This window comes from Balaenoptera musculus, chromosome 15 (genome assembly GCF_009873245.2).
Source record: "Balaenoptera musculus isolate JJ_BM4_2016_0621 chromosome 15, mBalMus1.pri.v3, whole genome shotgun sequence".
Taxonomy (NCBI): Eukaryota; Metazoa; Chordata; class Mammalia; order Artiodactyla; family Balaenopteridae; genus Balaenoptera; species Balaenoptera musculus.
The window spans coordinates 36118604-36132252 of record NC_045799.1 but is presented as its reverse complement, the minus strand read 5'-3'; the positions used below and the strand labels follow the sequence as shown (position 1 = coordinate 36132252).

The 13649-nt window shown below is 43.0% G+C and overlaps 1 protein-coding gene and 1 non-coding gene across 2 annotated transcripts in view; one reads left to right on the top strand and one right to left on the bottom strand.

The window, feature by feature from the left end:
* The window catches only part of PLCB4 (phospholipase C beta 4), a 415887-nt gene that overhangs the window by 324498 nt on the left and 77740 nt on the right, over positions 1–13649 (bottom strand).
* LOC118882157 lies at positions 5324–5427 on the top strand. Its single transcript, XR_005016706.1, has one exon. It is a non-coding gene; the product is annotated as a U6 spliceosomal RNA (small nuclear RNA).

The following is a 13649-nucleotide window of genomic DNA, read 5'->3' as shown; positions in this document are numbered from 1 at the left end:
CGTTAGGTATTAGAGCAATGGTCGTATGCGACTTTCAGATAATTTTTGAATACACTGAGAGAGGGATCACCATGCACCCTTTTAATGGATGAGTGACCTGCACGTTTCAGACGGTTGTAACATGCCCAACATTACAGAATGTATCGTCAAGAAAGTAGCATCAGATCTGCCCCTCTGCAACACCTGAAACAAACTGAAGATTAAGAACAAAAGGACCCATGGCAGAGCCCACCTACTCCAAAGTCTTACCCACCAGCTGGTGACTGAGCTTTGGGACTTCAACACAGTGAGGCAGGCAAAGACAACTGATTTAATATCCATTTTGACTGGGTGTGTTAGGGTGAAAAGAGCAAAGGAGAAAAGTACAGAAAGGATCAGGTATCCTACAGGCTCAAACTTCTCCTCCCTGGGACACTAGCAGATTGATTGTTGAAATGGCTCCATTTCTCTCCTTCTTTAGCTCTCCACACCCTTTGCAATATGACCTTACGGCTCCTTTCAACAAAAGATGGAGCCTATATCCCCAACTTAATCTGGGCCAATCCTGTGATTTGTTTTGGCAGAAGTCAGGCTGTGTTAATCAGAACCTTGGCCTCAAGGGGCTTCATGCAGTTCTACTCTTTCTCTTGGACCATTGACCACCATGAGAAATTTGGGACAGCCAGCTGCAGATGAAGAGACCACGTGGAGGAAATCCCAGGGTCCCAACCGATGTCCTCTGAGACCAGCCAGTCCCCAGCTGCACCCAAACAAGTGATCACAGATGTGCTCCCAGTGACCCCAGCCAAGGCCACAAGAACCACCCAGCCAACCCATGAATTTGTGAGCAATAATAAAAGTGTATCATTTTAAGGTACTGAACTTTGAGGTGGGTTTTACCCAGCAATAGGTAACTGATACAGACATGTGTCTCTTTCAATCCCTGTGCTGGGCACGAAGGTTTCCCCTACAATGAGCACCTCCGGGTAAATATTTAGCAAACTAGTTCCTCCTTGAGGTATTAATAAGCTTTACATTGCGGGGGTGGGGTGGCGGGGAGTAGAGGAGGTGGTGATCAAATAAATTTGGGAAATGTAGGTCCCAGACACTGGTAAGGGCTGGCACAGTGCATGGCACACAATAGTTGATCAGTATTTATTGAATGACATGAAGAAAGTGTGCTTCTCAAATACTATTTCCTCCAGAAAAGGGGGCCAGAGTCAAGCACATTTCGGAGTTCTGTATGTTCTGATGCACATCAGCCCACTAAAGACGCTGAGGATTATGCGGATGACACACATCAACAAAAGTCACCTTTTAATGTTAACTCCGACATGTCTAAATTTTTGGTGAAGGCATTTGTACTGCAGTCCAAAATGTAGCACAAATTGCTTGTCATTACTCAATATCCATTCTCTTCATCATCAGTAAGACAGCTTCAAGTGTGCTCAACTAAACACTACATTTCCTGGCTCTCTTGCAGCTAGGTCTGATCATGTGACCACATACTGGCCAATGAAATATAAATGGAAGTGTTCTATGGAATTTCCAGGAAGGCTGCAGAAACTGAGGGAGCTGCCTCCACAAAGAGGTCTCCCTTCTGTCGCCCATCTGGACTGCAGACATGGTGGCCAAAACTAAACTGGCCTCCGAGTGACCTTGAAAATGGAAGCCACAGGATTAGGAGGATGGGACAGAAAGATAGGAGCCTGGACTCTTGACAATACTGTGAAATCACGGAGGGCCTAACTCTGAATTTTTTTGCATGAATTTTCACCGTTATGTTATATTTTATGTCACAGTCACTTTACATTTTTGCTATAGATGGTCCAAACCATCCTAACTGATATATCCAAGAAATAGAGATCCTCAGAACACACTTTTAGAAATCCCTGACCTTACAGCTCCCTAGACTTCTCATTAGTACCATACACCCAATTTTGAAAAAGTATTTTTTTCTACAGAAAAAGAGGCATTACTTCTATTCAGATGTAAAGAAATGTGACCTAACTTGCTGTTCTCCAACAACAATGATGAACACCCACTTTCCTAAACACCCACCTTGCTTGTGGGGCTTTAGATGATTATAATAATCATTTCTTGATGAAAAGCAGAGAGCCAGATATTAGGAAGTAAAACTACCTAGTGAATTCTACCCATGCATTTACCCCCCTCCCCGTCCCTGCCCTGCTCACTGCATCACTCAGTGAATGAAAACGTACCTGGCTTCCCATCATGACTTTCCCACGTGGCTCCTCTTTAAACATCCAATTACAAAGAAATTTATTTGTTACAAACAAGCTTTTCCTCAGGGAAATCCAGAATTAATCACTCACTTCGCCAACAGGGCCAGGAAAACAAATCATTTGTGTTGTGGCTGAGCCATAAGGCTCGCTTCTTAAACACAAGCAGAGTCTGCCCAGCTTTGCTCTCACAGAGCCATTTGGGAGACGAGTTTTATGGCAGCAGCTGAAATGTTTCTACCAAAACAACACCTACACTGTGCTAGAGTTATTTTCAGAGGAGAAGGTTTCCCCTACTGCTGTTTAAATTGTGAAAATGTGTAGTTGAAAGCGTAGGCGCATGTGAGTCTGGGGCTGCAGCCCTGGTGGGGGAACTTAGCTGCCACTCCTTGAATGGGTGACCTCGGGCGGATCATTTAACCTCCTTGACCTCGGGTCCTCACCGTTAAGCGGGAATCTCAGCACCCAGAGAGTTGTCCTGAGAACTGATGAGATAATGCATGCTTAGCCCCATGGCTACATCATAAGTGTTCAAAAAGCAAGGGCCGTATTAATGCCTATCGAATTTGATGCTAAATACCTGAATACCTCGGAAAATAAAGATATAAGAACCTATGGGGCACTTCCCTGGTGGTGCAGTGGTTAAGAACCCGCCTGCCAATGCAGGGTACATGGGTTCGAGCCCTGGTCCAGGAAGATCCCACATGCCGCGGAGCAACTGGGCCCGTGCGCCACAACTACTGAGCCTGCGCTCTAGAGCCTGTGAGCCACAACTACTGAAGCCCGCACACCTAGAGCCTGTGCTCCACGACAAGAGAAGCCACCGCAATGAGAAGCCTGCGCACCGCAACAAAGAGTAGCCCACACTCTCTGCAACTAGAGAAAAGCCCACACGCAGCAACGAAGACCCAATGCAGCCAAAAGTAAATAAATAAATAAATTTATTTAAAAAAAAAAGAACCTATGGGTAAGCCATATTTAAAGATACCACATTAACATTAGTATAAAAATATAAATGTGTTTAATAGTGTATGTGTAGAAGCCACAGCACCTTAGTTACCCACAGACCACTTATGCAGCTTTTCCTGGACTCTCTAGGATGGGGTCATGGACAGGAAGTCAGGAAAAACTCTCCAAATACCTACCACTTATTGGACTTCTATATTTAATCCATCAATAATGATACCTACTATTGTTGAGCCTTCACCAAGTACTAGGCACCAAGCAACACACTTCTCATGGATTAGCCATTTATCTTTCACAACTGCACACGTGGAAACGTGTGATGGACACGGTGATGCAATGACCAGACCCCTCTGGGGACTGAAGAACTGATTCCCCTGCTACTCCGAGAGCTGTGGCATAATGTAAAAAACTGCCCTCAACTGAAGAAAGCTGCTCCGCCCAAGGTCAAGCACCATCCCCTGTCAGCGGCCTCCAGTAGTCAACATCAGTGAATAAAGGCCCGACCCGCTTTAGAGCTCCCTGCGGTGTTGACTGAGGCTGCTGTTAAGACTGCATCGCAGCCCAGCTTCTCCCCCTGCCCAATCCCACATCCTTCCTTTCCCCTCCATAGGTGTTGCCTTCAAGAGACAGCATAGGTACTGCAATTACTTTCATCTTTCAGATGAAAAGAGTGAGTCTCAGAAAGGTTAAGAAAGTTGCCCAGTCACACAGCCAATGAGTGGTCTGGCTGGGATTGGAACCCAAACATTGTGCTGCCGGAGTCCAGGCTCTAGATTATTCTGCTCTAGTGCTCAGTCAGGTTTGCATATTTATGTCCAATAAAGTAAACTGGTTAAGCTGGCTGGCTGGTGTCCTCAGAGTAGATGGCAAGAAGCAAATTAGAATGAGAGAAAGAGCTGCAAGAGAAGGCAACCTCTGTTATCGGTCAAAGACAATCAGAAAACAGAAACTACTCCAGACCTTTCAAGCCAAGAGCATGGTTACAGAGTGATGGAATGGCTGAGAGGCCACAGAGGGAACAGGGAGGCAGCCCAGAAATCAGCACCCATGGAGAACTGCTAGCTTGCCTAGGCAGGAGGGATGATGGAAGGAAGAGGTGTTATCAGAGCCCAGAGACTGGGGACAACCAGCGAGACTAGAACAGGATAGGCTGCTGTGGAAAAAGAAGAAGTTTGGTGGGAGCAGAAGCTATGGAAGAGACACAGCTGTTCCTAGAGATACCAAAGAAAGCAGAAAGGGGCCCGAAGAGATACCCTTACGTCTCCCCTTGGACACCAGAGGGCAAGAGACCCTGGGAAATGTGGTTCCTTGCAACACGGAGAGGAACAGGAAACAGTCAAGAATGGATCTGAGAACAAATCTATCTGAGCAGCCCCAAAATGCAGCTAATCAACTGACAATAAGGAAGTATGGAGAAACACTCTGAAAATAAAATACAAAAATTTAAAAAGTCGGACTTCCCTAGCGGTCCAGTAGTTAGGACTCCACGCTCCCACTGCAGGGGGCCTGGGTTCCATCGATCCCTGGTGGGGGAACTAAGATCCTGCAAGCCTCCTGGCATCGCCAAAAAAAAAAAAAAAAAAAAGAATTTAAAAAGTATGTCTGTCAAAACTCAGTTTGATGGCAAGTAGTCCAAGATACTCCAGCAGTCCTTAAGCAAACGCAAATAATAACGATAGAAAATGCCTTTCACTACATGGCTCTTTACAAGGCACGTTGCTGTATTACCACACAGTTCAATAACTGATGTCTAAATGGGTGCGAAGTTTCCGTTGTTTTCTGTTTAGTAAATCAGGGGAATATACGTAATATTTGTGGAAGTATTTCCATCATAAAAATATCTAGTTTATTTGATAATGCTTAACTGGGTAAAATTTCATGAGCAAAATTTGATTTATATAGAATAAATTGTTCCCCACCCCTGTCGGCTAAATTAGGTGTTAATGTAGCTCCTATTCTGGAAGGCTAGATCTGCCTTCATGATTCTATCTGCTGTTTGACAAAGGAGGAGCTAGAACACAAATTCTTTCCTCTCTTCTCGGAAGTCCTCTGCAGCAGAAATCCTTGGGAGTGTGGAGGGAGCGGAGGAGAGAAAACCCCGAAAACAAAAACATATCACCAAGGATTTCCCGTCAGTGCTTGCTTCAGCAGCACAGATACTAAAACGAGAACAATACAAAGGTTAGCATGGCCCCTGTGCAAAGACCACGTGCCAATTTGTGAAGCAGTCCTCATTTTGCTTTCTTTTTCTAATGTTCACAGATGGGGAAACAAACGCTGTAGTAAGTGAAATGACTTACCCAACCGAGGGCCCTTCCCACTTCAAACCACACCCCACTTTTCCTCTGAAAAAAAAAAAACTCCAGTCACAGTATTCAGCAACTCAATTTTTAACTATCTATTTTGTCCTTCCAAAAACATCTATCATCTACTTTAAAAATTACTTTTATTATAGTCTCTCCAGAAGGAATGTGATTTGTTCATATACAATGATTGCAAACACAATTTCAGTCCCTTCCACCGCCTCCCCTTCACCCCAAACACAGTTTCTTTGAGGTTATTAAAACCCAATGAGATTGAGAGAACATCTGGGTTCCAGGCTCAGCCTGGCTTCTAGCTAGCTGAGTGTTTTTAGGCTGGCCAGTTAACCTCTCTGGGCCTCTGTTTATTCACTGCCAACATAATGCAACTAGAACTAGCTGATGACCACAATCCTTTCAGCCTTGAAATGATTCCACAGAAAGATAATAGAAGTCCTGTGGGGAACCAGATGAACTCTCTCTCACTTGACCTGGCCCAGACATCTATCTGTGAGATTGCTTATCAGAACTAAAAGTACAGTCTGTGGCCATGGCATACTGAAAAGTCTGACTTCATTCCTCACTCTCAGTTGACTGTGATCTCAACAGGCAATTCTCAAGTTGGGTTCCAGGGTTCTGACTGCAAACAGAGCCTGAGTCTTCTCCTTCCCTGTATCTACATTCTGTTATGTAACCTTGCAGTGTCCTCCTACTCTGACTGGCCTGTGACTCCCTTGACCAATGAGATATTAACACGATACAAGCAAATGCTGAAAAATACATGCACTGGTGGCTCCACTCTCATTCTTGCTCCTCTGTCATGGCCAGGAGAACATGCTAGGTCTAGCGTGCCTCAGAATGAAAGCCATATATAGCAGAGACAAGTGACCCCAGTCTTCCTAGCTAAAGCTATCCTAGATCATCCAACAGCCAGCTGAACTCCCGGACATGTGAGCAAACCCAGCCCAGATCAGAAGAGCTGCCTGCCCAATCCACACCTGACCAGAGAGAGACACGTGAGTGAGATTAGCTGGAATCAGCCAAGTCCAGATCAAGATCAGCTGAACCCCCCAAACTTGCAAGCTAAATACATTTTTATTATTGTATTCCACTGAGATGTTATAGTTGCTTGTTATGCAGCATTACTGTGGCAATAGATAACAAGCTCTCAGCCAGACTATAATGTCTATTTCCAGAGTGAAGCTTCCTTAGTGGTGAAACAAGTGTGGCACACGCTGCATGCCTTAATCATAGAGGTTCACAACAGACATGAATGCTTTCAAGGCTCTAAGAAGTCCCACAGAAAAGAAATTTAACCTTGTCTAACTCATGTTTTCCTTAACCTATTTTACCAGGGACCCCCAAGTATGATTCGCTAATCAAAGTCTCCCCCAACCTTAGATCCCAAGTCTGGGTTTAGCCTCTACCCAATCTTTTTGGGGTTAAGCCATGTATTTTATTGTCTCTTCCAAGGTACTTAGTGGACCCTTCAAAAACAAACAAATAAACAAAACAAAAAACTTAAAAGTATTTTGAAACTATGAAAGCTTATATTGTTTACAACCGAAGTCTAATTAGAAATAAAGGGGAATATTCTGCAAATATCCAAAACCCATACATAGCCTCAGTCTAATTCCAACTTTCTCTATTAAAACTTGAAGAAAAGCCTAAGGCTGACCTTGCCATTCCCTCCTTAACATTCTTGACAGGCAACCCACTGCAATCTTCTTGTGGTTCACAGCCTTTGATGATCAGGGCCTTTGATTATCCATCTCCTCTCCCGCTATTCTTCCTTCTCTCCATCTCCTTCCTAACCTATTACTACTCTCTGGTCTATATGCTACCCATGCTGAACTACTTTCAATTCCATCAAATGGCCATGAGCTAAACTCTCCAGAATTTGGTCCTATTTGATGTGAACGTGAATTATGCAGCTTTGAAATAATATGATATTAAAAACATTAATATGGTCTCACATTAATTTGAATGTTAAACCCGCCCAAAATGTTAAAATTCTTCAAGAATTGTAGTTTCGAAGCTGGCCCAGCCGAGGGAACGCTAAACTCTGTTTACGGAGTGGCCACAGGGTGGCGCCATATTAGCTGATAAAAGGAAATGTCCACCATCTTTTGTCAGAATTATTCTTCAATTAGGGAAGTTCTGAATTTGCAAGGACTTCAGAAACACAACTCTTCTTCTGGAAACTCTTCTTCACCTCTTAACCATACCCAAGACCAAAGACACAGTGTTCATCCAGCCAAACTTCAATTCATCCTTCCTATATCAGTTGAGACAGTACTTCTTCCCTGAAACTTTCCCTGAAACCCCTAAAAACAGGTGATAACATCGTCCCATGATTGAATTTGCCTGATTTTAACATTTTTCTACTATAAATGCCTATCATTTGGTCTACTCTCCTTCATGGGAGAGATCCTAGCTTGCCTGGTTCATAGTATGTGATCAACGAATATAAGATGGGTTCGTGTGTGGACAGATGGAATGGATGGATAGATGAATGGATGGATGGATGGATATATGGATGGATGGGTGGATGTATGGATGGATGGGTGGATGTATGGATGGATGGATAGATGGACAGATGTATGTATGTATGGATGGATGGATAGATGGATGGGTGGATGGATGGAGGGATGGAGAAATCAACAAACAGGATGGGCCACTGAATAAAATATGACTGATTTTTGCTGTATATTCTCTCCTTATCCCCTCCCCTGTCCAACATCAAGGAAAGATAATTACAAACACTAAGTAACAGCAGAGGAAAAAGAAAAAAAGAACGTTGATAATCTTATCAGTTGGATAAGAGAGATATTATGAATTTAGAATTAAAACACAGACTTTTTGAAGTGAGGGCACTTGTCAAAAATACAACAGACAATCAGGAAAAAAATGGTAGGACACAGTAGTGTCTTTCTTTTCCTAATCAAAGAAACTCTGCTGAAAATACACCTTTTATTTTTTGGATATAAACATTTTACTCATTTGTTGAAAGCGAAGGACTCCAAGAACTGTGCTATGTAATGAATGTGACCTCTTCGATGGAAAAAAGAAAGATGTAGGAAGGACTTTAGAGCTTCATGGGGTCAGATTTCCTGCTTCTCATCACAAAACTCACCAGAGAAATATTTTTGTTTCTCATTCACTTTCACCTTGGACACCAAAGTTCACTCTCTTGGTTACCGCATGAGTTGTCCTTTTCAATTAGGACAGAAATGAGTTCAAACACAGATAAGACAATTTAAAACCAAAAAAGGTTTGTCTCTGATGTTTCTTTCTTCTCGCATGCCTTTTGACCCCAGACCAAACACCCAGTATATCTCTGGCACTTTTAGGCAGAGATAGGAAAATAGCTCTGCCATTGACTTAAACATCCTGCCAAATGACGCCAGGCAATAGCCTTAGGGAATGTCACATGGACGAACTTTGGGCTATGTGTGTGTACAGCCTCGTTCTCTAGGCTTTAATTTTATTTGAACTTTCTTTTGACCCTTTATAGACAGTGCATTTGAAAACAAGGGCTGTACAGTGTTTTCACCAGCCAGAAAAACCCCAAACAATTTTCTACGGATTGTTTTAACCCTCGAGTTAAGCAAAGGCATAATCTGCTGCTGCTGTTCTCCAGGTCACTGTGTGTTATATTTCCCTACTGTCTGAACTCCCTTAAAAAGCCCCACCTAAAAATATAAATAAGAACCTGGCCCTTTAGTCATATCATCAACAAACCACATGAATGTTGGCAGCAGGGGACACCATCACTGGTTCTCCCAAATCTCAACCTTCAAGATGCAGTAACAGCCCAGCTTCTTGGAGCGGCTCTGTCCTTCAGAAGCTTGTTAAACTTTCAAGAATTCATTCGGGCCTCCTACAGCCTATTTTTCTGCCTGCATTCCTTGCAAAGACATATGCATCCCCTGGGAAGAGATGAAAGTGATACCAAATAAAACAAAAGCAAACTTCAGAGGGACCTCTCAAGTAAATGCTCCCAAATAAAGAACAAGTTCTGCACATTGTTCTTCCCTTTCTCTCTTTAACCCCCTTCAGTCTCTCAAGGTTGTTTATTTTCTTTATTTATAAAAAGCACCCACCAGGTAACAAAATCAAGATCCCTTTTGCGGAAGGAAGCCCAGGCAGCTGTTTCCCAAAGACCACGAACCATCGTCACTAGGTCTCCCAGAGGCACAACTGAATCCACCCTATGCTTCTTGCCTATGCTGTTCCTTACTTGGCCATGAACAGTTGCAGTCAGCCCCAGCAATTTCTGCACCCTGTATAGTATAATCTCCTAAAACATCAGCTGAGAGTTTAGGGGCCAAATTTTAAAATAGCATCCAATTAATAATCCTAGTAATAATGAAAGAATTGCCAAACTGCTATGTTAATTCTGAAGCACAAGTGGAAGCTCAGCTAAATGAAGCGAAACTATTCCTCCACACCCCTCCCCACATCACCATTTAAAGGTTCCATTTAGTAATGGAAATTTCTGGAACTAGATAATGCAACATGTTAGCATTTTTACTTTTTAGGTTCTATTCACTTATTCAACATTTACTGAGTGCTGACTATCCCTGGATATGAAGATAAAAATTATTGACAGCTGATCTCAAAGATGTCACAAAAATGCCACTCGAAAAAGAAGCTTCTAACAGAATTTTGTTCATTCACCTAACAAGTGATCACTGAGTCCCTGGTGCGGTGCAGGCACTGAGGTTGCCACAGTGAGTGATACAGACAGAAATCCCTGCTGTCATGGAACCTCCCTTCTGGAGAGGCAGACTGGCACACAGATAAGTAAATAGTCTGGGTATTAGAAGACACTAAAGGCTGTGGAGGGAAAAGGGTAAAGTAGGGCAGCAAGCCCAGAGTGAAAGTCAGGGGGATGGCCATGTTAAACAGGAGGGTAAAGAAAGTCCCGACTGGCAAAGATTTGGAGGAGGCGAGGGAACAAGTCCTACAGACACTGGGAAGAAGAGTGTTCCAAGCAAACGGAGAACGTGCAAAGGTCCTGGGGGCAGTGTGCCTATGTGTGTGAGGAGCAGCAGTTGGCAAGGGTGGCAGCACAGAGTGAGAGAGGGAAAGCAGTGACAGATGAAGGGGCTGGGCCAGGCCCCATAGGCCCTTTGAAGGGCTTCAGCTTATGTTCTGAATGAGGTAGGAAGTCACTGCAGACCAGAAGCAGAGCCACAGGATCTGACTTACACGAAAAGGATCACCTGGGCTGCTGTGTGGAGCTGAGACTGCAGGCGGCTGAGGACATCATAAGCAAGGCCAGCCAGATGGTCACTGCAGCACTTGGGCAGAGGACAGTGGTGAGTGGACCAGAGGTAGTGAGGAAGGTGATGCAAACTGGTAAACTGGGGATGTTTTCTATACCAACAAATAACTTACTGATCGACTACACGTCTGTATTTGAAGGTTATACAAGTTCTTTATTTTCCTACTTAAATGCCCAGTAAAACTCCAAATTTGTGTTCATTGGGTTTATTTAGTTCACCAGGTTCTGATGATGCGTTAATTTATATCCCCAGCCTTTATCTTTCTACTGACCCCCAGTTATCCACCATTGCTTTAAGATACCTCGTTCCTCTGGTCCACTCCACCTGGGCATCCATTCCCAACCTTGGTCCTGGTGATCGTGGAACTAAGTTTCCATTCACCCAGGCTTCATATCCCTTTGTTTCTTCCTTTGTCTTCTCCACTGTGAATCCAGACATGGAACTACCAGTTCTTCCTCTGAACCCTATTTTTTTGGTAAGAGTACAGTATTGTCCGTTTTTTATTTTATTGAAGTATAGTTGATTTACAATGTTTCAGGTGTACTGCAAAGTGCTTCAGTTACACATACATATATATGTGTGTATACAGATGTGTGTGTGTATATATATATATATATGTATATATATATATATATATATATATTCTTTTTCAGATTCTTTTCCATTGTAGGTTATTATAAGATGTTGAATATAGTTCCCTGTGCTTTACAGTAGGTCCTTGTTATCTATTTTATATATAGTAGTATACTATAGTATATATAGTATCTGCTAATCCCAAACTCCTAATTTATCCCTCTCTCCTTTTCCCCTTTGGTAACCATAAGTTTGTTTCCTATGTCTGTGAATCTGTTTCTGTTTTGCAAATAAGTTGATTTGTATCATTTTTTGTAGATTTCACATATAAGTGATATCATACAATATTTGTCTTTCTTTTTCTGACTTACTTCACTTAGTATGATAATCTCCAGGTCCATCGATATTGGTGCAAACAACATTATTTCATTCTTTTTTATGCCTGAGTAATATTCCGCTATATATATATATGTACCACATCTTCTTTATCCATTCATCCGTTGATGGGCATTTAGGTTGCTTCCATGTCTTGGCTATTGTGAATAGTGCTGCTATGAACACTAGGGTACATGTATCTTTTTGAATTAGAGTTTTCTTCTTTTCTGGATATATGCCCAGGAGTGGGATTGCTGGATCATATGGTAGTTCTATTTTTAGTTTTTTAAGGAGCCTCCATACTGTTCTCCATAGTGGCTGCACCAATTTACATTCCCACCAACAGTGCAGGAGGTGAACCCTATTTTGTTCACCTCCCTCCCTCTCAGTTTCTCCTGCCACCACTGTGGTGTCAGCCACTACAACCTTCCAGGCAGTCTCACTGGCTCCAACCTCTCCCTCATCAAAACCCCCTTGCTAACTGTGATCGAAATAACATTCTGAAAGCAGAGGTTTTATGATGCGACTTCCCCTGCTTGCAAGCATTCAGCGCCTGCAACCTGGCCTCCAAGGGTCTCACCCAAAGGCTAGGGGTCTCTTCATAGCCCTCCATTCTCTAACTTCTCACCCTTACCCTACAAGGCCTTCACTCCCTCTGGAGTGTGAAAAGAGCCTTCTTGCTCTTTCTGTCACTTTAACTTTCACACATGGGGCTTTCTCAGCCTGTAAAGCCCTTTCTCTCTCTCCCTTCTGTGCAAACTTTCCTAAATCAACTCATCCATGGGGGCTAGCTCAAATTATGCTCTCCCTATAAAAACACCCCGTAACTACTCCAGCCTCTATTCAGGTCCTGTTATGGCCCTCTTTATCTCTCATTATTAGGACCTCATGGCACAGGTGCATGCCATATTTCCTGGGTAGGTACAAACTTCATGGTCATGGACCAACTTGTATTTCTTTACACCTTTCACTGAGATACAAAATTCAATACGTATTTACTGAATTAAATTATTTCAGTGAAACAGATTAACTGAAACAATGTTACCCTCCATCTTAGTCTCTGAAAGTGTGGAATTGAAAACCTCTAGAATTCAAAAGGATACAGAATCTTTGAATAAAACAGAATCTGAGTTATTTCTTACTCTATTTCTCTTCTTCCATTTTTATTCTTTGACTCACTTTGTTTTTAGATAGTGTGCAACAGAAGAATTGGACAAAAAGTTACGGCTGGGGTTATCTCGAGATTATGCTCCCGCATATCACATCCCAAATTGTAATCTAACTGATATTTGACTTACAAACAAGACACTGGCCTAATGGGAGAGTAAGCAGGAATGGAATGCACAGCTCTGGCCCCACAAAGTTTGGCCATCACTGAGATCTCTGAGTACAGAACTGGGGCCACATGGTGCTAGAAGCAAAAAGAAAAAGAAGTTGGCTTTTAACCAGGCACTTATGAATCAATTTCGAGGCAGGAATTCCTGCTACATGTCAGAAACTACCACACAGCCTCCACCAATATGTCTTAACAATAGGACTTCACTGACTCCTAAATCACCATGGGGGGGGGGGCGGGGGGGCACTCCCTGAGAAATGCTGTCCTTGTAGTCCCCAAAACAGGCTGCTCTTAACTTCTCTCATCAAGACAAAGATTCTCTCCACTTACTCCTTCTTCAGGGCAACTACCTCCAATTTTTAATTCATGCAAACAAATAGTTGCCAGCACCTAACCTGAGCCACACACAGTCACTGATGCCCTGAGGACAGACACGTGCCTTTGCCTCTAAAGCCCACAGTGGGAGGCAGATGGTGATCAAGCAGACACACAGGCACACAATTACAAACTCTGATTAGTGTGATGAAGGAAACTGAGATGGAACAGGGCATGAGACTTAATCCAAAGAGTTCCACACTCCCCT